Raw genomic sequence first — 16,825 nt, forward strand, 5'->3', positions numbered from 1 at the left:
CCTAGTTAATTCTCTCATGCCGGAATCATCAGAGGGATGACTAGGCTGGATGGTGGGGAAGGGTCACCTCTCTGCCATTATCACTGGTGCTCAGGAGAGAAAAAAGTACGGTGTGATATGCACTAAATTCTACCGCAATATTACAGCTTCGTACACTTCTGTACGGAAGTCACGATACACTCTGTTCACTAAGCCGGGGTGCTTGAGACCCACAGTAGTGCCCAGGAATGTGGGTATTTGAGGGTTATGCTTTAGTGCTGGGGTCTCTCTTTTCCTGTCTGGGAGGCGGGACACCGCTCTCTGTAGGTAGTAGGAGAAGAGGCCCATGTGACAATGGCGTGTTGATCATATATGCTGCAGTGAAAACAGAGAATGACATTTAAAGGAAGAATAAGGGTTGCAACAGGAGACTGTGAGATACCGAGGAAGAGGAAGGTAAATGGAGGGCTTGGTTTGGATACGAGATAACCAAGCTAGGCAGGTGAAGGGAAAGACAGGGCCCTGGGCCTCTGTAAGGCTCCCAAAGAGCAAATGTGAGGAACCGTATTTCCACACAACCTTGCTTCTAGTGTGGTTCACTGTACCAGGGGACTTCTGACAGGAAACTTGTACCCTGGAGGCCACCCAAATCCCCACAACCAAGGAGCTAGATGCGCAGTCACTGGGATAGTTAACCCTGCCACGATGAAGCCACCAGCTGATTGTGTAAATCTGAGGAGACAGAGGGCCACCTATAAAACAGTTAGAGGGCTGAGGGTCGTGAAGTCGGCCAGTGACCTGACAGCTTAGCCAGTCAAGGTCAAAGGTCAAAGCTGAGTTCAGAGATGCCCAGAGCATCTTTAACCACCCCCGGACTGGGCAGGCAGCCTCTGAGCAACACAGGAACGTCTCCCTGGTTGGTCACACAGAGAGCGTGTGGGCCCTTCATTGGCTTGACTCACAACAGCCAGAAAACTAACCAGTTTCAAAAGAGGCTATCTCGGCTTTTGTTCAGTTTTTCTGTGAGACTCATGGGCAAAGGAAAGCAAAGGCCTTTCCTCCCGGGGATCTCTTTTAACCTCTAGCAATGCTTTTCATCATTCCCGAATTCTTCCCTTTCCCCTCCGTTCCCCACTTGGCCCTCATCATTCTTAAAGATGCTGACTTTCGCTTCAAGTACGATGTGGGAGTTCCTCCGCATGAAACCATGAACCCCACCTCCAGCTTGATCTTGGACGACAGTTAAATCCAGAACCTTAGGTACTTGGGCCATACGTGACTGGGTTATGAAAGGTCCCGCTGCCATCAAAACTACCCCCAATGACCTCTGGAGACCTTGACGGGTCAGGACCCGAGCCTCTTTGACCTTAACACGCAGATGCTGCCCTCTCCCTGGAACTGTGTGAGGAAAAATGCAAACAGAAGGAGGGCAGCGCTCAGGAAACTGTGACTCACTGTCTCAGTGAGAATGTTTCTGGAAGCGCACTTAAAGAAAAAAAAACCCATGGTGGGGGCAGGGAAGAGGGAACCAAGGAAGCTAGGGTTCCCCCGAAACTGAGGAAGCATGAGGGTAAACCAATCAACCCCCACTTCCCTCCTGGCTTTGCCTTGCAAGGCCCAGCATGACTGGTGCGTAGTTCCCATGGTTTCCCACCAAAAAAAAAAAAGCCACGAGCCATGAGCCCAGACTTTAATATCATGTCCTCATTCAGCTGGTTCTTCCCGGACTGGGTGTACACTCTCAGGTCAGTGAGTCATGAACGTGACCCGGGGTCACAGAGGATGAACCTGGCCATGGCAGTCCTATGGGTGTGAGCGGGGCAGGTACTGGATGAAATACCCTCTACAGTCCCCATGGCAACATCGAGTGGTGTGATCCCCACAGAGCCTCGTCCATAGTGCCCTGCTCGGCAGTCTTCTGTGGGTTCTGTGTGGGCTCTGACGATGGTCATGGCTGGGCAAGGTGCCACGAGAAGTGAGCGAGGCCAGAGCTGTGGACTAGCGTCTGGGGACCTTCGGGCGGGGAAGCTACTCTGTGGACCCTGGGGAAATGGTGAGCAGACACTAACCAGGGTGGGGGCAGTTCATAGGAAACCCACAAGCTGGTTTACACACCAAAGCAGTGGTTCCAGCAGCTTTTCTAGATCATTCCACCCTCCCCGTCATGCTTCCCTGGGAGTCCCCACTGTCTCCGGCTCCACCCAGAGAGTCTTGCTTCAGGAAGCTTCCAGTCTCCTTGGGAAGGGAGAGGGGAGGTATGAACTATGGGTTCACCACCTTTCTTTCTGTGCTTAAGTTTGCGGTTTTCCTTGCGTCCCCCCCCCCCCCCCCAGCCTTCTGAGCTATGGAGTGAGCAGGTGTGGGGAGCCACTTCAGAGAGGCTCCAGCCCCATCCTGGAAGCCTGCGACTCCTCTGAGGCCAGAGTACTGGGCAGACTTCCCTGGGGCTGGCCTAGCCTGTTTGGGATGTTGGGGGGCGGTCTAGGTCAGGCCTCCTGGTTTCTTCCGCGAGAGTATGCTGCTTCTGTAGCCACACGCAAAACATGGGATGCTGCTGTGGACTGAAACAGAACGGGAGCGGCTCTGCCAGCCTTTCGGAGAGGGCAGCACCAGACTCCAAGCTTGGGCTCCCTCCTTACACGGTGCCACCCTTTGCCTTCCTTCCAGTCACGTCCTGTCAAGCACAGGTGGGCTAAGGTTGTCCCCAGGGCCCTTTCCTTATCTTTAGGAGATGCTGACAATAGGAAGGACGTGTTGATTAAAAAGAAGAAAACATTCAGCAGACCCAGGCCTTTTCCTGGGCTGGGCAAACTTGTGGGTTGTCTCTGCAAGATTCAACCCTTAAAGATCAACCAATAAGAATCCACAAAGCTGGGCTAAGGGATGGTTGGTTCCATGGTAAAAACACTCGCTGAATAAGTGTGAGGACCTGAGTTCAAGAACCCGTGAAAAAGCCAGTGTAAGTGTCCCTAAACCCAGTGCCCCTGTAGGGACATGGGGGGCTGGGATGAGAGGATCCTAGAAACTCACAGTCACTGGTATACACACACACACACACACACACACACACGCGCGCACGTGTGAGGAGGATGTAAGGAGGTTTACCTTGCTGTTTCCTTGCTGCCCTGGATGCAGAGGGTGAGCAGGAGGCCCGGGAAGGGTCTGGTTTGAATGACACGATCGGATGGGGGTGCTGAAAATGAACAAAGGTGTGAATCACTCCACAGCTGCTCCCCCTGGCATCTATTGTGCCTTTAAAATCTGTGAGCATATGGGAACGGCTGGAAGCATGGACGAGCAGTTGGAGACGTGTAGACGAAGGGAAAAAAACCAGGCACTCTTATACCCCCGCCCCATCTTGCTTCTTGGCAAAACGCTGGCTCTTTGTGCTCCTGAATCTGAAGGAAGTCCAGGGCAGCATGTCCTCTTTCCACAGCCCATGCCCTCAGCTCCCAGTTTCCATCTCACAGCAGACACGAGGCTTTGGTGGCCGCCTATAGCATTTTTAAATACTGTGCCTTCTGTGATTTTTCTTGGTTTTATATGGCTGATGGAGCACTGGAAACGTTAGGAAGGCATCTGGGGTCTGGGGTGACAGTTGGGATTTGGGCCAGGAGCAGTGTTCTAGTTTGCATCTATTGCTGTGATAAACACCGTGACCGAGAGTAACTTAGGGAGGAAAGGGTTTTGACTTCAGCTCACAGCTGAAGTCCATCGCAAAAGAGAGTCAGGGTAGGAACTCAAGGCAGGAATCTGGATTCAGGAACTGAAGCAAGGCTGCTTAGTGGCTCACTCAGCCTCCTTCTTCTTCCCTCCCTCCCTCCCTCCCTCCCTCCCTCCCTCCCTCCCTCCCTCCCTCCTTCCCTCCCTTCCTCCCTTCCTCCTTTCCTCCCTCCTCTCTCCCTCTTTCCCTCTCTCCATTGCCCCCCTCTTTTTCTTTCTGTCTCACTCTCCCCCCCCCACCAGATGGGTTCTCCTGGCTGTCCAGGAGATCACTTGGTAAACCAGGCTGACTTTAAACTCAGGAATCCACCTGCCTCTGACTCCTGAGTGCTGGGATTAAAGGCGTGCACCACCACCGCCAGGCTTTGGCCTCCCATCTTAGACAACCCAGGACCACCCTCCCAGGGATGACACTGCTCAGAGAGGGCTGAATTCTGCTCTATCAACAACTGATGAAGATGTCCACAGACAAGCCATGAGCCAATCTGATGGAGGCAATTCCTCAGCCGAGGCCCCTCTTCCTAGGTGACTCTATCTAGTATCAGCTCGACAAAACACTAACCAGAACAGGTGACGTCTCGTTCCAGCAGGAGGTGTCCTCTGAGCGGCTACTAGATGCCCATTCCCGCCTGTGGTCACCCAGAAAGCCCGCTGTCCCCATTTCTCTAGGGCCTTGTGGCCACGGATGCGTGTGTGTCTCTAGACTGAAGCCGATGTCTCCGCCCCTTTACTTCCCCCACCATGCTTGTAAGATTCTGATGTTCATGTCTAAGTTATTGGCATGTGTCTCCTATCTAGCTCAGGAGTGGCTAAGCCGTATCTCTGCCACCATATGCGTTCATCTTCTACATCCACCGCCAGGCACTTCATCAGGAGACGAGGCCACTGGTTCTCAGGCCACTGTCTCCTTCCAAGTCCTCTCCTTTCCGTCCACGTCATGTGGGAACCAGAAGTGTGGAGTCCTAGGTTGGATTCACGGGTCCTCTGAGGCTTCCCCAGATGCCTGCCTTTTTCCCATCAGAAGTTCTCACGGAGGGACCAGTCCAGACAGCAGCAGCTTGCCTGAGCACATCTCTTGAAAGTCCCCGCAGAGAGCGCCGGTTTCGCTTTCTGTCTTGGTCACAGCTGCAACTCTATTCAAGTGGGTATGTTCTCAGGGAAGTGACTATTTCTCTGCCTCGAAAGGAGAACTCACTGGCTGGGGCTTCTAGGCAAGGCTGCCATGCCTCTGTCCTCACGGCCGTCAGGTGTCATTGGTGAGGAGCTGTCACAGGTATGCATCACAGGTATACCGACACTATGAAGCAAAGGCTAAAAGGAGGGAAGATCTTCTTGAGCCAGTGTCAGTGGATGACCAAGCCTATATTCCTCATGACATGTGTGGAGGCCAGAGGACATTTGGGGGATCAGTTTCTCCTTCCACCACGTAGGTCCTGGATCAGACTCGGGCTGTCAAGTTTGGTGGCAAGTGCCTTTACCTGCTGAGTCACCTTACTGGCCCCCATGATCAAAAACTACTCCTCACTGAAGGAACACAGAGAGGACGGCTGGGTGACTGCTCACAGGCCTTAGAAAACAATGGCGCTCTTACAAAGCTGCACTCTCAGAGATTCTTCCCCAACGACAAACCCTCAAGCCCACCCTTGGAGTTAAAGACTCTCTTGGGTGTTCCCAGACTTAACCGCTTCAGTGGAAGTGACCTCCCAAACCAACCAACTTCTGCCCTGGCAACGGTTTGGTAAAGGAAGTCATCCCATTTGCTGTGTGGTAGATCACCTGCAGAAGGTGAAAACCGGCTCCTGTCCCTCGCATGCCAGTTCTCCAGCAGCCAGCAGCTGAGACCCTACTTCCTTGTTCAAGCACAACTAGGAGCAGGCAATCAGAAAGGGAGCTCAGGACAGACCATGCAACAGCTGCACCCATGTCTGCTTGGTTTTGCTGGTTTGTTTGTTTGTTTCCACAAGACCATTTTTATTTTAGTAATATTTATTTAGCATCATAAGTAAAGTTAAAAAATTAAGTATTTACTGTCAAACACAGAGGAACATAGAACATAAAACGAAAGGGAAAAATAGCGTAGCTGGGCACAAATGCCTTGGAAACATGGAAGACAGCAATATCCCAGTAGCTGATATTTTCATGGCCACATGAGATGTTTGTTAGCTATCCAAACTGCTTGTTCTATTTATTTATGTATTATTTAATTTGATTTCCCGAGACACAGTTCCTCTGTGTAGTTCTGGCTGTCTTGGAACTCACTATGTAAACAAGGCTAGTCTCAAACTCACACAGATCCACCTGCCTCTACCTACCAAGTGCTAGGATTCAAGGTGTGCACCATTACTGTCTAGCTGAGATTTCTTGAATTTGGAAAAATATATGTGGTGTAGGAGTTCCTTCTGTTTGTGTGTTTCTTTCATTGGTTAATGAATAAAGAAACTGCTTTGGCCTAGTTGATAGGGTGGAACTTAGGTAGGCAGAGAAAATAGAACTGAATGCTGGGAGGAAGAAGGGCAGAGTCAGGGAAGCCATGGATCCTCCATTAGAATCTCTGGTAAGCCACTGCCATGTAGCAATACACAGATTAATGGAGATGGGTTAAACTAATATGTAAGTGTTAGCCAATAAGAAGTTAGAGCTAATGGCCAAGCAGTGTTTTAATTAATACAGTTTCTATGTGGTTATTTCTGGTGTAAGCTAGCTGGGTGGCCAGGACAAACAAGCAGCCTGCTCCTACATGTATCTTTTTCTTTTCTCTTTTGATTTTGTGTTGTTTCCTTCCCTTATTCTTTTTTCCTCTTTTATTGAACTTAGATTCTTTTCTCATACAATATAATCTGAATATAGGTTCCCCTCCCTCTACTCCTCCAAATTCCTTCCTGCCTCCTCTCCCATCCACTCCCTTTAAGCATCTCATAAGAACAGAACAGGTTTCTAAGAGATAAGATAAAACAAAAAACATCTCATCAAAAGTGGACAGGCCAAGCCAGCAGAAAAATAAAAGCACCCGAAGAGAAGGCACAAAAACCAGGGACCTACTCGTTGCTACATTCTGGAGTCCCATAAAAGTACTAAGCTGGAAACTATAATATATATGCAGAGGACCTGGTGTGGGCCTGTGTAAGCCCCGTGATTGCTAGTTCAGTCTCTCTGTGTCCATATGAGCTTTGCTCAGATGTTTTAGATGGCCTTCTCCTGGTGTCTCCCATCCCTCCTGTCTCCCAGGTCCTTCTGCCTCCTCTTCCACTGGTTCCCTGAGCTCTGAGGGGAGGGATTGGATGGAGACATATCTCACTTAGAGCTGTGTGTTTCAAAGTGTCTCTCTGTGTGTAATGTCTGGTTGTGGATATTTGCGTCTGTTCCCATCTGCTGCTTGAGGAAGCCTCTCTGATGATGGCTGAATAGGGCCCTGATCTATGAGTGTAGCAGAATCTTATTAGGGGTTACTTCTGTTCCTTTCCACTGTATTAGGTTTTCCTGTCACCCCCTCAACCGCCCCTCAGTTCTAGCTGACTCTCCTCATTCCCTGCTTCAACACTCTCTCATCTCCTTTTTTCTACCTGATCCTCCTGGTCATCCCCTCCCTCCATCCCACCCATAAAATCGATTCTTTTTTCTTACCTCCCAGGGAGATCTGTGTCTCTCCCACTCAGTCCCTTCCTCTATGCCTATCTTTTCTGGCTTTATGGATTATAGCTAGATTACCTTTATTTAATAACTACTATCCATATATAAGTGAATACATGCCATATTTATCTTTATGGATCTGGGTTACCTCATTCAGGATAATTTTTTTTCTAGTTCCATTCATTTACCCGAAAATTTCATGATGTCATTTTTTAGACAGCTGGTTAATATGCCATTGTGTAAATGTACCATAATTTCTTTATTCATTCTTCTGTTGAGGGACATCTAGATTGTTTTTAATTTCTGACTTTTATGTTAATAAAGCCACAGTGAACATGATTGAGCAAGTGTCCCTGTGGTAGGATGGATCATCCTTTGGGTATTTGCCCAAGAGTGGCATAACTGGATCTCGATGTAGATTGATTTCCATGTTTCTGAGAAACTGACACATTGATTTCCATAGTGGCTGTCGAAGTGTGCATTCCTACCAGCAATGGGGGAGTGTTCCCCTTGTCCCACATCCTCGCCAGCATGAGCTGTCACTTGTGTTATTGATTCCAGTCATTCTGACAGGGGTAAGATGGAATCTCAAAGTAGTTTTGATTTGCATTTTCCTGATGAGTCATTGAGTTTTTGAGGTTCTTGGCAAGAGTATTATGAGGGGTTATTTACAAGGAGCAAGGGTACCCCAAAAGTTGTGTCCCCAGAGGGCCCTCCCAGTGCAGATGATGCTGGAAAACTGCATCCCTGAGGCACTGAGCAACCTGCGGGCAGCTCCACACTTCAGACATCTCTCTTCCTCTTCCTGGTGTTCTTGTCACTCTCCAGCCCTGGCAACTATCCTCTAGGGGCTGGAGAGATGGCTCAGGGATTAAGAGCACTGACTGCTCTTCCAGAGGACCCGGGTTCAATTCCCAGCACCCACATGGCAGCTCACAACTGTCTGAAGATCCAATTGCAGGGGATCTGACATCTTCACACCAATGCACGTAAAATAAAGTTAAAGAAACCATAAAAAAAGAAAAGAAACTATCCTCTCCATTTTATACTGTTGGTAGAGGCCCTCAAGAATCTTCCAAGTCTCTGCTCTTCCAAGATATATGACCTTTTGTTTATTTCCTGTTCAACCCCCGAGGCTCCTGAGCCTGCCTCTCCTTATGGCCCAAATATTTCAATTTGGAGGGAATATTGCAGTTATGAAGAACATGCAAGCCATAGATAGCCATGAGGTCAGTGCTGATTTGAGGCACTCTCTTAGGCTACATTTCAGAGTGTTTTCAGCCTGTGAAGTCCCTTCATACCCAATAATGATGAAGTCACAGTGTGGGAATTTGGGTAGCAGCAGGCACTGCTGTTTCTTACAAGGCCAATTGGTGTGGGACAATTCTGTATTCTGTCAACTATGTTTTAAATAAAAGCTGATTGGCCAGTAGCCAGGCAGGAAGTATAGGCAGGACAACCAGACAGGAAGTAGAGGTGGGGCAATGAGAACAGGAGAATTCTGGGAAAAGGAAAGCCCATTCCTCCCCAATCCTGTCCCAACCACAGAAGAAGGAAGATGTGATTACCCTGCTGAAAAAGGTACCAAGACATGTGGCTAACATAGATAAGAATAATGGGTTAATATGTTATAAGAGTTAATAAGCAACGTGAGCTAATGGGCCAATCAGTTTATCTTTAATACAAGCCTCTGTGTGATTTCTTTTGGATTTAATGATTGTAGGAACTGGGCAGGATAGAAACCTCAGTCAATAGCCAATGTCCACATGAGATCTCTAAGGCAGAGTAAGAGTCAGACCTCAGTAGAGGGTCTTTTACAAAGCTTGCTTCTCCCACCTCAGGCAACCAGCTCATTTGTTTGGGGGTTCTTCAGATGGAACACGGGACCCTGTGAATGCTAGGGAAGGGCTCTACCACTGAGCTTCAGCCTACTCAGTCAGTTTTAGGCACACCAGTATGGAGATGACACAGGTTGTTGATGGCAACTGACCCTACACTCTTGCTCTTTCCCACTTGGGTAAGGTGAGATGCTGGTCAATGGGAGGCAGAACTCTATAGAGACAACTGTGTTCTAAAGGCCAACATTCTATTCCGAGAGCCCCCTCTGCCCTGTGGATGCCAACTGGCCCCGAGGCTCTTAGCCTATCCCCTCCCTCTGCACTTTGCTCCTTGGATGCACCTGCTCTCTTAACCTGTGTGCTCAGTCACAGGACATCAGCACCAGAAAAGCCTTCAGAGCTTGCCTCAGCCGAGCCAATAGTGTGCCTGTGGATGAACTGAAGTCTGTGAGGCATTGAAGATGTGTCTCAGATGACAGTGCTGGTCGACAGCCTGCCATCGAGTCCTGACCCTAGAAGATCACATTCGTCATCGGGAGAATGTCTTAGTTAGGGTTTCTGTTGCTGTGAAGAGACACCATATCCGCGGCAACTCTTATAAAGGAAAAACATTTAATTGATGGGGGCTCCCTTACAATTCAGAGGTTCAGGTCATTATCATCATGGCAGTGAGCATGGCAGCATGCAGGCAGGCATAGTGCTGGCTACATCTTGACCAGAAGGCAACAGGAAATGGGCTGAGTGTCACGCTGAGCAAAGCCCGCCCCCACCATGACACAGTTCTTCCAACAAGGCCATACCTACTTCAACAAGGCCACACCTCCTAACACGTCCACTCCCTATGAGCTTATGGGAGCCAATTACATTCAAACTACCACAGAGAGATTAAGATTTCTTCTTCTATAGTACTTACAGCTTACAAGCTCCATGCTAAGACCTCCAGCCTAATCATTCCTGTCTTATACATGGAGAAAACTGGGAACGGAGATGCTAAGTAATTTTCCCAAAGTCACAGTAAGTAGCAGAGGTGGAGCTGAGCCCTGTGAATGGGCTGTGTTCTGGTCTGATGGTCCATTCTCCTTTATTAATGATGTACACGATCAATCGTTGAGAAACTCCTTGGCTAGAGGAATTCCGGCTTTGATATGGCTAACATCTATAGGAGCAGATGCCAAAACAGGCTAGCAACAGGTGTGGGCCCAAGCAGAGCAAAACAAAAATAAACTCTATGGTTAAATAAATTTGCAACGTTGTATTTCACTAACGTCAAAATAGTTCCCTTTACAGAATGCAGGACTTTTAAAATGCTAAAAGACTCCGTGAGTCAGAAAGTTGTCATCTGTGAGTCAAAAGCCTTTCACAATGTTTGAGATCCCAGAATCCTTTGCAACGCAGCCATGTCGTCACACATCAGGTGGTTTCTGAAATACTCAATTAGGAGGTAAGAAGAAAACCATAAAACTAGTTTTGACCTCAAGGACCACCTCAAAGTGGCTCAAGGGTTCCCAGGATGCTCTAAACGAAAAAGGTTAAGAGGCAGGACTTGAGCTGTAGCCCCACAGCAAACTCAACTTGCCCTCCACTCACAGCGAAGGAGAGGAGGAAGAGAAAGATATGCCTTTGTGTGTTCCAAGAGCAGTTTCCTGTTGTCCTGTTTCTTTATGTTCTTTATCCCTCTTGTTTATTTTTAAATACTTCATTGCTCCGTGAAAGACCCATGTAGTTTAGTCTTCTGGGAAGTCTACACTCCTGTGAAAGAGACACATTTAAATCTAAGTAAACCTTATTTTAGGAAGACTAATGACTTCACTCCCTGTGGGCGGGGGTCACCCCTCTCTGAATATTTATTGGTACTTAATGGTCTCTGGGGGAAGGAGAGAGATTTTCTTCAGTGATGTAACCTGCGTTCCTGTAAATAACCCCTCACCCACACCCCTAATGAAACTCACTGGGCTATCAAAAAAAGGAAAGAGAGGGGGAAAGTAACAGAGAAAGAAAGGAAAATGAAATCAGAAGAGGGACCAGGTAGAAAGGGAAGGGAAATAGGAGGGAGGAATGGGGTGAACATGATAAAACACATTTAGAGTATGTGTGAAGAGCCACTATGAGACACACTGTTAACATAATCAACAGACCCAACGTAAGTGCATTATATTGGTGCATTGTTATACGGTGCTTGATCGGGCTGAGAAAGTCACCCACATCCAGCAGAGGTTACTATTGTTTATCCCGGGTGTAAATGTCCCCACAGTGAGAAAGAGAAGCCAAAAGAAACCCAGTTCTAGAGACAAGTCTCAACTGGGAACTCCAACTGACTGTCTTAACATCTCTAAATGTGGGTGCCTGATCCAATGATTGTGGTAGTTTGAATGTAATTTTGAATGTAATTGGCCCCCATAGGCTCGGAGGGAGTGGCATTATTAGGAGGAGTGGTGTGGGCTTTGAGGTCTCAGATGCAAAAGCTAGGTCCAGTTCCACTCTCTTTTCCTGCTGCCTGCCAATCTGGATGTAGAACTCAACTGCCCCAGCACCATGTCGGCCTGCGGCCTGCGTGCTTCCCATCATGACAATGAATGAAACGTCTGAACTGTAAGCCAGCCCCAATTAAATGTTTTCCTTTATAAGAGTTTCCTGTAAGACCACAGTTTCCTATGGTCATGCTGTCTCTTCGCAGCAATAGAACCCTAACGAAGATGAGGATATTATCTCCATCTGTCACTGTCCTTTTATTTGGAAGCCTTGTGTGAGGTGGCTCTCTGCTCTGCTCAGGGCTCTCTCCATGGGGACGCTCTAGCTGATTGTCCCAATGGGGCTACTCCATGCTCTTGGAGGATATTTGATCACACTGCAAACCCTGAGTTTGTATTTGTGTTAATTAAAAAAAAATAACCTTGGGTTAGGAGGCTGTTTTAGTAACTAACCAACAGAAAGCAATCACGGAATCTCAGAAGGCATCCCCGGAGAGATAGAAACAGGAAGTAGTAGGGTGGGGTTTGGAGTGGTGCAGGGCTTTTGGTTTGATGAAGCAGAGGCGTGGGTCTTCCGTGGAGACCAGCAGGGAGAAAGGGTTAGCTAATGGCTATTCAGGCTCTCTGAATTCACAGGTTTTACCCCAACCTTTGAACTTCAAGTCTTATTTATAATTAGAATAATAGAGATTTAGTTAAAGTTACCTTTGGTGGCAGCAACAGGGCGTGTCTGCAGGAGCAGATTTTTTTGACAGGCTGCAACCTGAGCCACCAGGCCATTGCTAGAGAAGAGGCTGGTAACTGCAGGGTTGCAATTGCTGGCTGAGTTAGCAGCAGATAAAGGTGCAACCACTGTCAACGTGTGCCCCACTTTGGGTGCCATTTGTAGTTGCTTTTTCTTTGGGTCTCCAGCCAAGAAAGAGAGATTTATTATTAATTATGAATGCATGGTCTTAGTTTAGCCTTGTCCCATTGACTCTTTTGACTTAATTTGTCCAGTTATTTATCGTATTTTACCTCAGAGCTGTTTACCTTTCACTCTGTATGTCCTCCTTTCCTGCTTCCTCTGGGTCTGCCTAGCCTCTGCATTTCCCTGGCATCTCTTTTTTTTTTATCCCCTTGAACCTAAATTCCTCCTACTTACTCTCCCTGCTTGGAAATCCTGCCTGTACCTTAAGCCTTTCTATTTGCCATTCATCTTTTTATTAGCCCAATTGGGTGCCCTAGGAGGGTGAGGTACAACAATGCATCCTTGCATAGTTAAACAAGGGCAACAATCTTTTAAATAAATATTTAAACAAATAGTTTAAATAGTTAAACAAGTGATCTGCAACACCAGTCAATTTTTGTGGGATGTTTGGGCATCTGATTTTATGATGTTTTGCCATCTATCTATCTATCTATCTATCTATCTATCTATCTATCTATCTATCATCTATCTATCTATCTCTTGCTATTTATTCTTTTATTTTGGTTGGCTGTGTACTTAATAAATTCATTCATTCAAAGTCAATATATGGCCACCCTAGATCATTCTCTGGACCACACAAAACATAATAACAAATTCTCCTCTATCAGTAGTTTAGAAGCCAACCTAATATTTAATTCATCAGCATATTACTTATTTGGGTAAGACAGTGTCTTTCCAGAAAGAGACCTTGATGAAGACACAACTTCAATAGGGGAGGATGTAGACACCTTTGGTTATTCCCACCACAGGATGTGAATGAGCTCCCCACAGATAGAGCCCCCACAGAGGCAGGTGCTATTCAGGGACAGATACGCAGGGTAGGGGTTACATCATGGGGTTCTGGAAAGCTGGGTACCCTGGTAAAAAGTAATTGGGCTTCCCTTTTAGGGAGGTGTCCAAAGATAACGTTTTATTTATGCGAGAGTCTTGTTGTGACCCGTCCTCGATCCATGGTCCTGGGATGTTTATACTAGACCAGAGGACCTTGACTTTGGCTTCACAGCTCAGTCACAGGAAAGGAGGCATTTGTGGCTCTGTGCTGGCACTGAACAACCCAGCTGGGCAGAGCGAAATGAGAAAAATGACTCACACTTCAGGCAGGGAGCTGGCTTGGAACATAGCTCCTTACCCTTCGTTGGCAGGCAATAAAGGCACAAGGACCCTTTGGCCAGTACTTTCCCCACTCTTCCACTTTCAAACCCTCAATGCTTCCTCCGCTATGGCCACTCTGGGCTGGAGACAATTCTTCTTACAGCACTGAGATAAGACAACCGACAGTGGTCTGGCGGGTTCTCAGTGTTTCCAACACCCCTCCGCCTGTGTCTCTCTGTCCCCCTTCTTTCCTAATGCAGAGTGTGCATCTCCTAAGCAAGGTCATACCAAAACGTGCCTGAATTCTGACGGGCAGCTCTAACTTCATTCTAGATCCATGGAACCAGAACCTCTTCAGTGGGGCCTGGCAATTCATTCAAACCTGTTCTCCAAGAGATTCTGAATGGACAATTGGGCTCAGCTTCCCAAGTGGGACATGACCCTCTGTGAAAGTGGTTCTCAACCTGTGGGTCACGACCCCTTTGAGGGTTGAATGACTCCTTCACAGGGGTCACATATTAGACATCTGGCAATCTGATATTTGTATTATGATTTTAACAGTAGCAAATGAGAGTTATGAAGTAGCAGCAAAGATGATTTTATGGTTGGGAGTCACCAGTACATGAGGAAATCATTTTAAAGGATCGCAGCAGTCGGAGGGTTGAGAACCAGTGCTCTATGGGGTTATGCGTCTAGATGCAGGAATCAGAACACATCTGGCCACAGTAGCAGGTTTCTGGGCATGCAACAACCATTAACTCACAATCAGATGGGTAACGAATCCCAGGCGTGTCTAGCAGCACTCACCTGTGCTGCATCCTACGTGGTTCTTGCAGCCTTGGCTCTGAATGCACACCTCGAGCACCATGCCCCTCGCATGCCCTCACACCACACAGTGCCAACAAATGCTGCCCGGAACACCTCAGCTCAGATGCGAGACCATTGCATGCCAGGAATTGCAAAGATTTTACTGTCTGGACAGTTCTGCTCCTGCAGAAATGGAATAGCTGATTTACAGTCAACAGAAGCTTTACATAAATTCTCATCGTCATTCCGCAGGTAGAAACTTCCCACCCGCACACACACCCAGGCCTCTTAGCGCCTGGCACTACGTAACTATTCATTTATTTACTTGCTTATTCATAAGCAGGGCAGGGACTTTAGCTGGTTTGTTCTGTGTCTCCGGAACACAGAATGCTCAACTCCTCCTTGCAGTGTTGGATGGTATCCCCCATTTGAGATGGTCACTGGACATCTTTTCTGTGCTTCTCCAGAATATAAGCAGGGCAGGGACTTTAGCTGGTTTGTTCTGTGTCTCCGGAACACAGAATGCTCAACTCCTCCTTGCAGTGTTGGATGGTATCCCCCATTTGAGATGGTATCCCCCATTTGAGATGGTCACTGGACATCTTTTCTGTGCTTCTCCAGAATATAAGCAGGGCAGGGACTTTAGCTGGTTTGTTCTGTGTCTCCGGAACACAGAATGCTCAACTCCTCCTTGCAATGTTGGATGGTATCCCCCATTTGAGATGGTCACTGGACATCTGTAGACGGATAGCAAGAATGGCTGAGCTGGACAGCGATAGCCTCATCAGCCCAGATGAGGACACCAGTTTCACCAGTTGAATTCTGAACATTTGATTCATTTCTGGGGAGTCCATTGTCCTTTTTCACTCTGCCAGTGAACTTCATCTCAACGACCTTGTCCTCAAAGTGACCCGTCCACTTAAAAAAATGGTCTTGCCAGTGTTTGATGAGGTCCTACTTGAAGCTTCAGCAGATTCTTGCTCACATGACCTTCAAAGCCTTGGAGAGCTGCTGCCGTGCTTAGATCTTACTAGAGCCAGTGGAAAGGAATGTATCCGTTGGGTTCCACTCTTGCAGAAATGCAGAATGGAAACAAAGAAGCCATGACAAGTGAAGGCAGGGGCCTGCAAGACTGTTCAGTCCCAGAATCCTCTGGGAGGGATGAGCAAGAATAGCAGGTTGCCCAAGAGGCACTTCTTGTTGGTAACCCTGCTTTCTGACCCCAGCAGTGGGGAAACTCGTTGGAACCAGAAAACACACAGGCTTGGTTGATGAAAAGCCTGTTTATCCCTAGCACACTGGACACTTTGTTCAGGAAGTGTTCATCCATTTGGAAATGTTGCCCTTGTCATGGTGCCAAGGTCAGTGCCTGCTGAGGCTATCAGCAGTGTGTGTGCCAGCTCTGGTGGGCATTTTATGAGGTGTACGGCTTCCCCAGGAAGTGACGAAAGAACAGGGGATAGCTAATGCGTGTTTAATGCTCTCCCCACATGCAGTCATGGTGGGACATTATTGGGACTTTAAGAGGAAAAGCGTATTTTAAAAAACCAAGCAAATAGGTTAGAGTACAATGAACTGCTTTAAAAGGGGGTTTTGAGTGGCACCGGCTCACTTCACAGTTCTCCACAGACTCTCGGTTATTATAATAGACTCATCTTTGCTAGGCACTGGACAGCGTTCAGAAATGTCTGTATTCATTCTCTACACTGAGGCTCAACTCGTCCTTGTAAGGCAAGGTTGTATGGTCCCATTAGGTGAGAAAACAGACTCTGGAAACTGCAATGGCTTGCATCCAACAAAAGTCTCAGAATGAAACGTGGTGGAGTGTACAACAACATCCAATCTCTCCCGGCCAGATTTGATGTGCCCGTCGCTGTCCCATCATGTCGAACTGGACAGGTAGGGGTGGATGTGTGGAGGAGAAGGGTCTCACAGCTGTGAGTGTGTGTGAAACTGTGTTAGCTGTGCCTTCCATGTGAGCTGACCAGGTGATAAACACACTTTCTCTCTTTCTCTGGCAACCTTGTGGAGAGGAGACCCCGCCTGCCGAGCAGACAATGATAATCCCCCTTAGTGTGGTGGCACCCAGGGAGGCCAGCATCCCATGCAATAGCCCGTGATGCTCGGAGGGGACTGTCCACCTGGGGCTGCCCAAGAGTAGCATTCTAGGGCCAGTTCCTCTGGATGGGCCCACTGTCGACACAAACAAGCAAAGTCTGTAGTCTGTAGAAGTGGTCTGGTCATGTCTGTCCCCCTCCCCTGGTGGGGACACATGGCCACATTTTATCACGATGTGACAACGCAGGCTGATCAGGTGTGGG

The sequence above is a fragment of the Microtus pennsylvanicus genome, chromosome 1 (genome assembly GCF_037038515.1).
Source record: "Microtus pennsylvanicus isolate mMicPen1 chromosome 1, mMicPen1.hap1, whole genome shotgun sequence".
NCBI classification, from domain to species: domain Eukaryota; kingdom Metazoa; phylum Chordata; class Mammalia; order Rodentia; family Cricetidae; genus Microtus; species Microtus pennsylvanicus.